Source organism: Numida meleagris, chromosome 1 (assembly GCF_002078875.1).
Source record: "Numida meleagris isolate 19003 breed g44 Domestic line chromosome 1, NumMel1.0, whole genome shotgun sequence".
NCBI lineage: Eukaryota > Metazoa > Chordata > Aves > Galliformes > Numididae > Numida > Numida meleagris.
The window spans coordinates 12031153-12045081 of record NC_034409.1 but is presented as its reverse complement, the minus strand read 5'-3'; the positions used below and the strand labels follow the sequence as shown (position 1 = coordinate 12045081).

General features: G+C 37.6%; 1 protein-coding gene across 11 annotated transcripts in view; it reads right to left on the bottom strand.

The window, feature by feature from the left end:
* MAGI2 (membrane associated guanylate kinase, WW and PDZ domain containing 2) overlaps positions 1-13929 on the bottom strand; it is a 735464-nt gene that overhangs the window by 123254 nt on the left and 598281 nt on the right. The window lies entirely within an intron of this gene.

The window sequence follows — 13929 nt, the reverse complement described above, 5'->3', positions numbered from 1 at the left end:
CAGTGGTATTTTGCTGTAGCTGTGATGGTTTAAGCACAATGACAGGACAAATTTTGTAGGTAGTTATAATAGCTTTGTATTGGACAAACTGTTATAATTGAAGGAAACTAGACAAACACCAGAAAGACAGTTTAAGATTTCCAACTAAATCAGCTTGACAAATAAAAATAAAGATGTTACCTTTATGTTAAAATCTTATACAGAACTACTAGTCAGAGCATTATGCATGAAAGCAGAATGCTTCAAATCAACAGGCTGTTTGTGGGTCTCCATATTGCTCCTGCATCAACCATATTTTTTAAGGAAACTCCAGAAACAGATTCACTTTCCTTCTTGTTGTTAGAATGGATCTATGTATTAACAGTCATAAATAATTTTTATAGTAATGTTACAGTGCATATTAAGATAAAAGTGGTCAGTAAAAACAATATTCAGAATAGTTTGGTGACCACAGCTGATTTTCACTTTAATAAAACAATATGTAGATTTAGTTAGAGCACTCTGCAAATTGAAATATTTTAAAAAAATCCTCTCATTATCCTACCATTAATTAGAAAGAAAAGTCATTTATACAGACAACATGATGAGGTGTCTACAAGGTACACAGTTCAATAATTGACTTATCATAACGTAGTTTTTTTAATGATATTTCAAAACTCAGCAATAAAAAGACTGATTTGGGGAGGAGGAGGTAGTTCGTGTGGAATTGCTTCAAATATATCTATGAAATTATGTCTTTCAAGAGCTTAAATCAAAAGATCTAATCAAGCAAACTGAGGAAAAAAGAGCATCATGAAAATGCCAGTGCAGTAAAAGGCAAAGATTGTTTACACATGAAAATGAAATGGTCAATTCTCACATAGTCAGACTGTCTAACAGCCTGACAGTAATTAATTGCATATGCACAAATTGTGATTCATTGAAAGATTTCTTCAGAGAGTGTTTAGGAAAAAAATGTGAACAGAATTTGTTTAAATGTTTGTGAATATTATTCACAAATAATAGGAGCCACAAATACCGTCTTAAATGTGTCATAAACAGATTTCAAGCTATAAGCAAAAGCAGTAAGTTCATTTCATAGGTAGTGCTGAAGGAACTCCAATACTTCTGTCTTAAGCAGCTGATGCTATAAAAACAGTTTTTCAAAGTCAATATATTAAAGAGAGAAAGAATTTGCTGTATGACATTATAGTGGCAGCAGCTGCAATTCGTTGTGATTTGATCATGCCCTGCTATAGAAAGATCTTACCTGCACTCTCATCCCTGGCTTCCACATTAGCAGTGAGGCTGACATTGCTCATAATAAGATGGGTACTGTTGAACTGAGACCTCTTCAACACATGCTCCTACTGCAGTAGCTTATGCCTTCATTGTACCCTTGTAACTTTCTAATCCATGCAGTCTTTATTTCCCTGAGTGCTGGCAATGCAGATATGTGGTGGGAGGAGAGCAATCTGTTCATCCTCTCTTGCAACACTTAAGGAGAGGGTGCAAAAGGATCAATGCATTACTTGTGTAGGGCAGGGAAACCATTGTCTGCTTCACTTTACATATTTGCACAGCATTGTCTGTGTTTTAAAACTTAAAACAAGATGTTTTTCAGAAACCAGGAAACTAGATATTAGAAATTAGAAACTGACATAACAATAGCTCTCCAGTGAAAAGAAATTAGCCAGTGCACAAATAGCACATTAAGAAAATTTACAGCCGAAGTCGTCCCTTCCCCCAGCCACTGAACAGTCAAAAATGAGCATTCAAAGGTCTTGGGTAAGAACTACTCAAAATAATGAACCTGTATTATCCCTCACAAATTCTTCAACTTTTCCTTTATCAACATTTTTAAAGATTCTTATGCTTTTTGAGGTTTAATGTGAACAGCATATCTAGGGCACCCTCTGAAGCCATAAGTCCCAGTTGATCTGTTTGAGACCCATAATGCTGTATTGTCATATGGTGAACATATGGCTGAAGGTTAAAAGGGATGAGGAGAAAGGCATGAGTTACTAAGTTCAATTTATGAAGAAGCTGCAGTGATGTTAGTCTGGGAAGAAGAGGAGTTTCAGATCATGAGACATGAAGAAGGAGTAAAAGGGGTTAATTTCAGAAACTGTTCAAATATATCTCTGGATTGTAGGAGTTTTTCCCAGCCTAACTCAGTTGCCAGGCTGAGAATTTTTTATTACTGACATAGAAAGAAATACCCAGCATTTGGTAGGAAGAGAGAGAGAAGTTAAGAGCATTACAGAGACGGTGCCATGTTAATGCAGAGTTCAAAACCTCTCTACTTTAGGAAAACTTCCTGAAAGGTTCCTGTAGCATCTTTTCTGACTGTTACCTCCTGCTGCTTCTAATAATAATGGATGCATATGGACAAGCATAATAGCTATCTCCTTTATAATTCCTGCACAACTATTTAAGCAAGACATAGTCTGCCTCCAGAAATCACAGTTTCACAGCGAGTGGGTCCTTTCAAACTTCTGCAGAATGTTTATATTAAGCATCAAACTTTGTCTTGCTTTTAGAATTAAATGAACTGAACTGACTAGAGTTTGTTTCCACAGTCACACACCAGCAAAGGTTTGATGGGACCTCTGGGTCCACCCAGCCCAACACGTTCCCCAGCATGGACAGCCAGAGCAGAGTGCCCTGCTCAGGGACTCAGTGCTTCAGGGATAAGGGAGATGAGGCTGCTCTGTAGAGCAGGCAGTTGAATGGCACTCTGTCAGCAAAGTGGCAGATTTGCTACCCAGTAAAGTGGGCAGAAAATATCCTGTCCTTCATCTCAAACACCTGCACTGTAACAAGAACAGATTCTGCTTTCCAGCAGTCAACATCCCAATTTAATATGGAGTCAAACAATGCTAGAGGATACTGCTGGCAACCAAATTTGTCAGAATGTCTTAAGAGTTCCCTCTGCCTTGTTCAAGCTCTTGCATTTGACTGACAATTTAGGAACACAGGGTTGACCCTTGTTCCCTGCTGTCAAATACAACACAGTATGTTAGACCTGATGAAATGCTATGTCATGTTCACAGGAATATCCATAACAGTACAGAATATTTCACTTTGACTAGCTTGTTTTGCTTTTTAAAGATTGATGATTATTAATTATTTTTTCCTGTAATATGAATGGAATCAATCCCTGATTTCTTGGTTAAATGTTACCTACATATTTTAAAGCAATCAAACAAACAAAAATCCAGCTGTAAACTATCATTATCTTTTGTTAGCCTCGTGACTAATGAAGAAATCTGTGAGCTTTGACACCCCCTAATGACAGATTTTTACTTACATTTCTGTCTTTTATAATGTTACAGAGTCAAATTGGAGTCTGGGGACCTGTTACTAACTGTGCAAAAATACTTTTTTTCACCCATGGAGTGCTTGATCCAAACTGAATCTGTGAGGATTTTTTTTGACATAAATCCTTACTTCTTTACAAACAGTTATAACCTCATGTTTCATTTAATGCTACCAGCTCTATTTCCCTCCTTTCAGAAGAACCTACGTTATTCAGTGACTCCAGTTATTACAATTGCCAAGCTTTCATTACCCCTAAAATATCTATATATTAGGTCAAGTTCCTACATTTTCCTACCCATGTTTCAGCCACGTGTATATTTCTTATCATTACTGTTTCTTGTGCATTCGGTTTCCTAACTGAAGTTTTTACGGTATCTCAGTGAACAGAACTGCTTCCTGGAAGGCCCTTCTCATTAGTACTCAGACTCCTTTCTACTTCGAAGTCTGAACTCAAATTAAAAATGCACATTAGGTCTTTGTTGTTAACTGATGACCTCATTCACAGTCCAGTAGAAACTCTGTGGTTTGGTGGGGCAGAGGCAGCCCTGCTCCCCTCACACAGCCAGCACAGCCCATAGGAACGGAGCTGAAAATAGCCCATGGTTTGGCAAGTCAGCACAAGAGCACAGGAAGAAACAGCTCTGCGAGACCCAGGATGCTTTTTTTTTCTTTTCTGCATTTATAGCTTTTGTAACAGCTACTAACTTCTGTATTATTCATTTCTACCCGTATTTCTCAACCATATACTTCAAATTCTGCATATGCATATATTGCATGAACTTCAGAACTAACAAAATATAAGCTGAACGATGTGATGACTTTATTGTTGAAGCTTTTCTTTCACCTGCCCGCCCACGTTAGGTACTGCCATTGCTAGCTGCTTCTGTCACTTCCCAGCAGTGACCTTGTCTTCTGTTTTTGCAAAGTACTGCAACACTGCTGGCACTGTAGCCTATTACTAATAAATTCTGAGCTGTTGACATGTTTCCAGCACTGAGACATGAAATGTCAGGGTAATTCCAATAATAGCACGTGAGACTGCTGGTCATGGAAGAGAAGACCCCTTAGAAATGAGAAGTTTTTGTTTGTGCACACATCTACCAGCAGCAGCACAGAGAAGGAAGTAGCGTGTGAGGGACCAGCTGGTTAAACTGTAGAGACCAAATTACATTTTGAAACTTTGAGCCTCAACTTCACTTTCCATAGGTGTTAATTCAGTGTGTGAATAGACAGTTTCCATTATCAGTAGGTACAGTCATTTGTTAGAATGCATGAGATTTCAAAAGGCTTCACGTAAACAGAATTTCTGTTTTCTTATACTGTGACCTCCCAAAGAACCTTATAACACCAGTTTGGCTCTAGATACTCACACTGTAGCAGCATAAATATTATAAATGGAAGATAAAAACTGGGATCCTGCAATCAGTGGTAGCCTATTTATCTTTTTTTTTTTTTTAAATGTGGACCTACTTTTTGCTAATTCTAATCGCATAATTATCCCTGTTTTGAAAATAAAAATTACTGAATCATAATCACTTCTTAAAGAAGATTGCAGTGTAAAGTGGCTATTGCATATTAATACTGAAGTAGCTAAAATACCTGCCAAGGAAATTGTCATTTCTTTTAAGGAGGACTATTTAACTGCTAAAACTTACCAAGCGTGTAACCTGGGAGATGTGCATTCTCATCATAGCCACAGCCACAAACTGGAAGAGAGCTAAACATTTAAAATTGACCACTTTATTGTTGGCTCTGTAACAATTTTATTTCATAGACAGTTTATGCAGCCATACTGAAATGAAAAGGGCTGCTGGGACACACAATGCTCAGCTGCCTTTAGCTCAGAAATAATTTCAGGACTACTTGCTGGTGTGTGAGCATGCTGAACAGTCCATTAAAATATATCTTTTTAGACTGACAAAGAAGAGCTATTTCCCGGTTTCACCTTCTACAGAAAGTTCTAGCCATGTGCTGACAAACAGTGAAGCTGACAGGTCACTGCTATGTACATATCTGCCATTCACCCACGGGATTCTTGGAGCTGAGGTTTGGGGAAAAATCAGAGTATAATACAAATAATTAGTTATTAAACCTGACCAAAATGAAATAAAAATGTTTTTCTGTGCACTCAGGCCCTCAGACTTAGTTAGATAGCCCTGACTTAATGAAACCTAAGCAATAGAGGCAAGCAGCTGCTTATCACATTTTCAAGTCAGCAGTTCTACAAAGGACCACTGCACAAGTGCATAACTCCGGCTAAGATTTGTCCCTGTCACTGGAAGGACTGATGTGTGAGTCAGAATAAAACTTAGTGCCCTTGTTCAGAACTTTGCTTCCTCTTCAAGGGGGAGGATTTAACACAGACGTTACTGCAACTGTACCCAAGACCCAGATTTGTTGAGTAAGCAGGTGCCATTTTTATCAAATCAAATTTTCAGAACCCATTTTAATTCTGCTCTGACCCAATGCACATGCCTAATTAAAAAGCTGTCTATTCAAAATTTTTGTGCTTAACCAGCATGTATCATGTAATTACACCCAGCCAGATGTGGATTAGTAGAAGAAACTATTTACATTTCTGTTTGTACTTTGCATACAGTGGTAACAGCTATTTAAATAGAAGCATTTTTTTGGGGGGGGGGGAAGGAATAAAACACATTCAAAAAAAAAAATCTAAAGACCTTGATTATTTGCTGATCTAGCAAACATGAAAAATTGCAGATTAAAATGTAAGTAAGTAATTAGCAAAATAATACCTAAATGAATGTTGCTCATGAAGTGCCAAGGAGCAGCAGATTCTCATCTGAGCTAAACAGTTTCTCACTTCTTCAAGCATCTGAAAGCATGGCATAGATTTAAAACTGCTACTTTACAAAAAAGTAATTCTCTTAGTTTCAGCTGGGACAAAATTTTTTTTTTCAGTGTCTAGTATGATGTTTTGGTTCTAGGAGAAAAACAATGTTGATAACACACCGATGTTTATAGTTGCTGCTAAGCAGTGTTGTTCAGAGCCAAGGCCATTCTCAGTGAAGGGCGCAAGGAACTGGGGGGGGAACAGAGTTAGGACAGCTGACTTAAAGTGGTCAAAGGGATATTCCGTACCATATGACATCATGCAGAAGGAGTTTTGAAGGGAGGGAGTTCATTTCACTCTTCCACTGTTCAGGGGCCAGCTGGGCATCGGCTGAGGGGTGGTGAGCAATTGCTTGTGCATCACTTGTTACATACATTCATATACATATATATGTATACAAATAGGCATAACTATTCTCCTTTTCCTTTTCTCTGTCTTAGTAAATAGTTTTATCTCAACCCTTGAGTTCTACATTTTTTTCCCCCTATTCTCTCCCCCATTCCACTGGGAAGGGGAGGAGTGAGTGAACAACTGTGTGCTGCTCACCCACCTGCTGGGTTAAACCACAACAGTACTCATTCCAAAGATGATAAGTAATTTGGACACAAGACCACATTAAAAAAAAAAAAAAAAGGCAAATTTTCAAGGCAGCCTTTTATTTACAAATTATGTAAGCCCATTCTATCTAGCTTTTGCTTGCAAGAACCAGTTTCTCATCCCAAAACTCCTGGTGTGAATGAACTGCATGACAAAACATCAGTAGATCTGAAGAGCAAGATAAAAAATGTATGCCATGTCTGCATAGCTATTTGGGATCACTTTGAAAGGTGTCACCATGCAGAGGCTCACGAAGAAATGAAATCCTTTTTTTTCTTTAGAAAAAGAAGGTCATAATTTACAACACATTTTCTTTTGTACGCACAACATTTTATTTCTGTACTCAGAGCATCACATTTATCTAGGTAATGGCTCCCAGGAGGGGGGAAGTAGCCCCGCGAGCTTCCCGACAGCCTAAAGGCATTGGCTATGGCAGAGCATGATGTAAATACCGAGCAGCCCCTCTCCCTGCCGGGAAGCAGGCAATGCCTCCTGCCCCTGGTGAAGGGCATTTTCTGCACATGTACGAATGTCTTTATATGCTGAAACAAATATGGAACTGGGTGTTCTTAGTAACAAGCAGTGACGTTTGATTTTGATCTTTGATTATGATTTTCAATACTGTTTGCTCAATGCTCCATTTTTCTTGATCCACTCACAGTGCTCACCCAGATGCCTAACTTCAGCTGTGAGTGCAGATCTTCCGATTTTGCTATCAGGTTTAAAGCTATGATTAAAAGGTGTGATGTGCTATTTATGCCATCACTCAGGTCCCTGTTCTGCTGACCACACCACCTGCTGGCACTCAGCACCTCTGGAAATCAGGTGCTTGTTTTAGAGCCAAACTGAAGCCAATGGGATCCAAGACTGAAAGTGCTGCCTTAATGCGTTCTTTAGCAAGGTCAATCCATTATAATATGTGTCCAAGTACTTCCCATAAGAAATGTTTACAACTACTGTTCTCCTGGTCACTGCTATTAACACTATTAGATCACTTTCAAAATTTATGCTGAAGAACTTGACTCTGGCTAATCAATCACCTTGTGCCGCTTACAATGAACTGCCTGATCATTCATTGCCACCTCCTTGGCATTAGAGCATCTACTGTCTTGCCAAACTAGAAATTTAGAGTATCTATATGTGTATGTATGGGTGTGTATGTACATATATAGAAATCCTCAAATCTGGCTGCATCTTGAAGGCAGTCAATTTATTTACAAGGTTGGCACCCTGAAACCAGCCTGGAGACAGATACTTCAAAAAAAACCTGGATTACTACAGGTTAATGTTTTTATACAACATTAAAGACAGGAAGTATTATATTTATATAAAAATAATTTAAATTTCTCAAACCAGTAAAATAATTCCCAGTGAAATACATGTATTTCAACGACTAGCCTACTACCTGTGAGTACCTTGGTATATTTAATATGGAGTCATCAATGATTGCCAATTCATTAACAAATATCTTTTGCAAATGTATGTCTAGTATGAGAGTCACTTCTTACTCAGGAGTTTTATAAAGGCTGTTCAATCTTTAGTTATGTTTCTCTCATGTATTATCTCTATTTTCTTTTTTTTAATAGTAAAATGATGAACAAAATTACTTATACTACAGAGAGCTTCTTACATAATTTCTATACCAGGAGAACTACACAATAGTTTCTTAGGAATATATAAACATATTACATTAAAATTGTGTAGTAAAGGGCAATAGAGAAATTCCTTTTTTTAGGATTTACTGTAATTTTTCCAGGTTAATAGAGGGTAATCAATTATCAAACTGACCTTCCTTCCAAGCAAATGTTATCTGAATATCTCTGGAGCCTCTTTCACTACCAATCACTCATTTTCAAGGACAATATATTTTTATTCTTTGCAAAACAATTTAACACCTTCACCACTGACTAATTTCTCCTTTCTTTTTCAGCCTACTCCTGAACACTACACTGAATCTAAACGACAAAATCCAGCTTGCTTAATAATTTGTTGGTGAGATGGAAGAAATCATTAAAAAAAATCCCACCAACCACATTATTTAAAACTCACCTGCTTTATAAAACACTGGAAATTCCGGACTACAATTGGCTAGGCAAAGGTCACCTTTCACTGCTACAGTTGCAGGGCTAAGAAACATATCCTCCTTTTATGAGGATTATCCAACCTCCCACCATCTATTCTGCCTCCTTGTATGTTGTGTTCACTTTCTCTACGCTCAGCTTTATTTTATCAGCTTTCTCAGAAGGATACTAGAATTTGCAGTATTCCTGAACAGTTCGTAGCACTGTAGAGTCACATTTTTTTGTGTGGCTTCCCTTTTCCTGCAGTAAATATTTGAACAATAATAACAGCAATGCAGAGTAAATATTCTCTAATTTTCCATTGAGAAGGAGGGATTCAGATTAATGGTAGGAATCTAACCCCTCTAGCAAATGGAGCTGTGCTATGGATATACCAGTTACTGTTCAATAGCCAAATATCAGATTATATAAATAAAGGAGGATTCATCTTCAGTTTATAACAACGCACTGTATCTTTCTCTTTAGAAAAGAATTTTCTATGTTTGAATTTATTAATTTATGAATTAGCTAATGAGTAAATGTAAATTAAAATAAGTTATTAAGCACGACTGTGATCCCATATCAGACTTCTCTATTTGTCCACACTGAAAAAGCAGTCTCAGTATGCTTGCCATCTCGTAACGTTCTCAGTGAGAATCATCCCATGGATGGCCTTTAGTTACAAAGCTCTTCTCAAAATGTCCATTATATTTAATTTTTCCTTGAATGATTATCACTTATTTTCATATGCTTCCATACAGTATTTCTATCCTGCTCCTGACAAAGTAGATGCCACCACCTCTCCTGAGGTTGTACTGCTTCATAGAATCATAGAATCATAAAGGTTGGGAAGGACCTCTAAGATCATCTAGTCCAATCACCATGACCACTAAACCATGTCCCTCGGTGCCACATCTCCTCATTTCCAGGGGCAGTGATTCCACCACCTCCCTGGGCGGCCTGTTCCAATGCCTCACCACTCTTTTGGAGAAGAAGTTGTTCATAATATCCATACTGAACCTCCTCTGGTGCAACCTGAGGCCATTCCTTCTTGTCCTATCACTGTTACCTGGGAGAAGAGGCCAATCCCCACCTCGCCACAACCTTCTTTCAGGCAGTTGAAGAGAGCAAAAAGGTCTTCTGTGTCCATCAGAAACAACACAAGTTGTGGCCTCTCATCCAGCTGAAGATAGCAGCCATAGTGACAAGTTATTTCTTGGAAAATTTAACTCAAGCTTACTTTGTGCACAACTTACACTTATCAGGGCAGCCTATGAAAATAGTGAGAAATGAGATGGCCAATTGGTAAACTTCCTTTTAAGAACTATCTGTCACATTAAGAAGTGCATGAAGAGCATAAGAAAAAAGTGCACACAGGAATGCAGCATGTTACAGACAGGAGATAATTATGGACAAGCAATAGATGAGAGTGGGATACAAGGATGGAAATATCAGGAAGAATTTGAGATGCAAATGTCAGAGAGCTGGAGAAAGCTGAAGGGAAACTGACTTGTGCTTGGTGCTCTGTTCTTCCCTGTCTCCAAAAATGATCTCCAAACCACCTTACTGACTGTGTTTCTGCCTTGAGTGTACTGGTGAATCTGGTTCCCAAAAGGAATGTTTTAAAAATTGATAGTAATTTGTTTTAAAGCTCTTTTGTTCTTGTTGCTTCTTATGACAGTTCAAGTATGACATTTTTAAGGTTTGCACATGCACACTGCTTGCATAGATGCCCTGTCAGAAAGCAGTTTCCAGACAAAACTCACAGTAGGGTGACAGCTGCATATATGAGTCATTTTTAGAAATACAGTGAAATGTTATTAATTCTGATAGGGATTACAATCCCAAGAAACTCACCCAAGGTTAAAATAAAATGTCCAAAAAACCCTAGGTACAACAATGAAAGACTTCTTGTCTATTTTAATTCTTTCTGCACTTAGTATAATCAAGAAGTTGCAGGATCATGAAAATAAACCCAAAATTGTCTTCATGAATCAGTCAAATCAAATCCAGATTTGCTGACAATGGCAAGGGAGACATCACTATAAATAACAGTGTCCTACCAGCAAAGTTCAGCACAGCTGAGAGAATGAATTCTGCGTTTGTTTAACTTAGTGTGCTTTGATTTCACAGGGTTTACAATGGATACTTATATAGCAGGAAAAATGTGTCCCTGTTCATAGGACAATAAACCAAATTGTAAAATTTATCAAACTTTTACAACAATTGAAAACAATGAACTAAACACTATAATTACAAAATATCACCATTACATTTCTTTTCCTAATTTTATACTACTGAAAGAATGTATATTACATTCCCAGATAATATTTAGAAGAAGAGATCACAGCATTTCCAAACTGGCAGAAACTTAGATCTCCTCAGCAAGGAACCCCAAAATTGCTTAGCACTGACAATTTTTACGTACATAAAAGCTAAATAAATCAGTCAGTGTATTTAATGTCTAGTGATCTTGGAATATTGTAAACTGCTACTGAAACGTTGTCAAGATTGGATCTCCAGAGTTAATAAATAACTGTGGTTACAGTTAAATACTGGGAAGAAACAATTTCTGAAAAGTTCTATCATTTTATTTCCATTGAGATAGAAACTATTCCATCTTTCCACTATTATTTCAAAAATATATTATCATGACGCACGACAGAACTATAAATTATCTTGGCAAGGCATATTCATATTCATGGTGGTGATGGGTTGATGGTTGGACTTGATAATCTGAGCGGTCTTTTCCAACCTTTGCAGTTCTATGATTCTATTCTCATTAACTGGTTACAGTAAATGAGGTTTATGCAATGACAAATCTGAAATGCAGTTAGTTGCAGTGGTTACAGTAAAGTTACTAGTTCTATGTGTGATTTCATATGCTAGGGATAACAAGCATCAAATGCTTCTCAACCTCCTTATACAATGTTATATGATAGAGATCATAAATAGAGAGGGCACTAACACTGATATTTGTGGTAACCATATTCATTTTCCTTCTCAGAATTTACCAGCTTCCAGAATTTATTACAATGATTTGCAGACTGAATGCTGAGTTTCATAAAGCACTCCTAGCAGAACTTGTCTGAAAGGCACCTTAGAAATATAGAAGTATGCAGATTTCCACATTTATTCAAAAATATTTAGCTGCTTCAAAAGCAGTAGTGATTTAGAAGGAGAATCAAAGTTCCACCTGGTCTCAAAACTGGAGAATGTGTGTTTGATTCTGAGGTTGTCCTGAATTTATATAATAGCAAAGCGCTGGTGATAACTATAGGTGACACACTTTTCTTCAAGCTGTGTTTTCTTGTGATTGAAGGTACAGCACAGCCTGTGCTCTTACGGGGCTGACACCGTCCCCCTCTATAGCCAGCTTCAGGCTGTGGCTCTCAGCAAAAGCTCCTTAGGACCAGAAATCTCTGCAAGCCAGCCTAGCAGAAGAGGGCTTGGAACAGGGGAAGTGATGACATCACTTAAAATGGAAATACTGAAAAAAGCAAAGACTAGTAGCAATGCAGGGAGAAACATGGTGCAGAGGACATTTAGGATAAGTCTCCTCGGTATCAGCAGCCACTGTCCTACACTTTGGCCAAGGAAGCTGATGGGTATTTGCACAATCCCTGCATGTCACTAGATAGCCTTTCAAAGTTCATGTATCCCAAACGTATTAATGAGTCATTGCATTTAGAAAACAATACTACAATTAGAATTGTGAATGATGAGCTGCAAGTCAGACTGCAAGTTTTCTGCTCTCACGAAGAAGAACTGTGCGCATATCAGATGTGCTTTTCCTTCACTGGAATGTAGTCAGCTTTTACTTTGGATTCTAATAAAATATTTTCCCAACTTGGTTCTTAGACAATCTCTAAATTTCTTCTAATGAAGGATTCTTTCCCTCTCCACTGACTCTGAAAAGAAGTAGAACAAATCTACTTGTCTGTGTCGTTATTGCCTTGTAGCTACAGGGAAGTGTGTTAAATGAAAACTGTTTAAAATGACTGATAATATATTCATTTTTTTTTCCACTTGGACAAATAGAATCCATTTGGGAAGGATGCTCTAGAGGAATAACAAAGATTTTGAATACCTAAGTAAGACCTAGATGTGCTCAGATACCAACAAGACGTGAAAGAGATTAAAAGCTGTCACCATTAAAAGAGAAATTAGTTAGGTGAGTGTTATCAAATTAAAAAACAGAAACAAACACAAAAATATGAAATATGCATTCATCTAATAAATACTGTTGCACCAAATTTACTAAAGTGTAAAGAGATGAACAAATGAGCAAAAATTATACAAGCTTACTGTTATTTCTCTCTTTTCCAGCTAAATCAGGGTTTAAAAGAACATTTAATTTCATCACTGATAGCAATACAATAGTAAGGCGACAATGCATGAGACATTTACATTATTCTGAAGGAGTCGGTTTTATATGTATATATCAGTCCTAAGAACTGCCATGGCAAGATAAAAACAGAGGTAAAAAAAATAGTCATGGTAGCCTATGTCAGATCTGAGATCTGCAAAAAGAACTTGCTGATGCTGCAAGAAAATGTAAAATCTTGCTCAATCTGCTGAAGCAGATACAGCAATGCTGTACAACGTATACTATACCAAGGAGTAAGTATACCACAGCACTGGATAGAGCCGCTCTCACAACACTGACAGGAGGGCTAACTGGCTGAAATTTTCTCTTTCCAGGCTAAACCCAGAGAGGAATTGTTTCACATTTCTTTTTTGGTGTCTATAACATAGCTCAAAACAAAATGATCATAAAGGGAGAACAATAGGTTAAAGGTCGCCTACACGCATTTGATGCATTTGCATTGTTCTAACAGATCTTAATGTACTGAGACAACACTTCATATTTATCCTTTGATTTAGGGCCTTTTTTGCAGTCCATTCTTGCTCCTGCACTTGTCCTGGTTTTTCCCTTCCCCCGTATTTCAAGTTTGTGTGAGAGAGATATCGAGAGAGAGTAGTAGGTCTAGATGTAGACTGCTACTCCTTCACTTAATGGATAGAACATCTAATACAGGGAAAGCTCAGCTTTTCCTGTCAACCCAAGGTGAAGTGTTTAATACAGAATTAGTTCCTAATTCTCATGCGCAA